The sequence below is a fragment of the Frankliniella occidentalis genome, unplaced genomic scaffold, assembly GCF_000697945.3.
Source record: "Frankliniella occidentalis isolate FOCC.00 unplaced genomic scaffold, Focc_3.1 Scaffold368, whole genome shotgun sequence".
NCBI lineage: Eukaryota > Metazoa > Arthropoda > Insecta > Thysanoptera > Thripidae > Frankliniella > Frankliniella occidentalis.
In genome coordinates, this window is record NW_026267491.1 from 73,299 (window position 1) to 75,008 (window position 1,710).

Here is a 1,710-nt window from a genome sequence, read left to right on the forward strand (position 1 = left end):
GCCTCCGGTACTGCCAGGATTCCGGATTGCAACAAACTCACTCATTTCATGCAGTTTCTGCTAAAAATGTTGTATATTCTGAGCTCTGAGACATTATTCTATCATCAGTGAATGTTTTTCAAGTTACCTGCTTCTTGCATTAGTAATTATAAGCCTTTCGAATTAAAACGATGTTGTGGAAAGTTTGCTCAGGGTAAGGTGCCAATGTTTACAAACAGCAGCCGACAGACCACACAAGTCCAGGAGAAGCTTTCACACCTGTTTCGCCCGTTTTGGTTTAATTGATGAAAATATGAGGAAATCGGGCGCAAAGGTGAAGCAGTGTGTGGCACCCGAGTGCAACTACTGTGTATACCCCCGGGATGGAAGAGCTATCTTCCATTTACCGAAGGATGAAGAGTTGTAAGTGATGTCCCTAACCTCCCTATAAGAAACCTATAAATAAATTAATTGTGAACTAGTGCTCTAACTCCTGAAATCCTTTTAATTCTTTGTTAACTCGCTGTCTCCCTTTGACTGGTATTGTTAGACAGTTAATGTGGCTTCTATATATCGGAAACGAGGACCTCTTCCAGAACTCAACCTCATTCAACCATCAAAATAGATTTTTATGCCCCAACCACTTCGAGGGAAAATGGTTTCGGGACAACAGGAAACACCATCTCATCAAAAATGCTGTCCCGACCATATTTGCAAGTGTCCCCTTATCACACTGAAAACAGCGTAATAACGCATGTTAGCATGTTAGGTTCTCTAAGAACACGTCTTATTTCGTATTATTATTTGAACTCCGAACCCTATCACATGTAGGTTTGTTTGATCGGAAATTTCGCGGAAAATCCAATGGTGCTTTCGAAAACTAAATCTCAGAGCTCGTTTAGAAAATATTCCTCATGAACTGAAATGTGCACCGCGTTATTATCTAGTGATAACATGCGTTATTACGCTGTTTTCAGTGCACCTGGGAAAGTAACCCACCTACGTTCTCTGAAAGGTAAACTACTTTTGGTTTCTCTTTTTGCTTGTCTTAAATAGTTTGCTTATCGTAATCATTCTTTCTTTAGACTCAAATCAACCTAGCATCTCTGCTGCTCCTCTGACATCTCCTAGAGGAGGTTTGAATGTTCAATGTCTTTCCTTTTCAATTAAAACTGAGTTGTGTGACTTGGTTCTTTCAAGTCAAGTTGAGATCTAGGGTAGAGGATACAGTCATTGTCCGGGGTATAGTGATTGTCCCCTGCGACTTTGAACGCCCCTAGCGGGAAAACGGTACGGCGCAGGTAAACCGGGCACAGTGCCATCTGTAGACAGTTCTTTTCACTACTGAGTCGCGCTACCGCCACCCCACCCGTCCCACTGCGATAGGAGCTACAGCCGGCGCCGCTAGGGACTGCACAGACCGAGACGGACAAGGTGAGTTTCTTAGCGCTCGGACTAAGAGCAGAGGGTTAGAATCGGGTCGTTTACGACCGTATGCTGGCGTGTTTGTTCGAAAACGTCTTTGCGGATAGGTTGTTGAAGGTTCATTCTACCATATGGCATGTGAGATAGTGCAAATACTTGACTGCAGCTTGCTATAGGGGGCAGGGACAATCACTGGTTCCCGATATGCGAATGCTACAGTGATTGTCCCTTCGTCGTAAAAGAATGTAAATCGAGCAGAATATCGCTCATTTTCACCCCGTGCAGTCTCCTATCCCCACCACTACT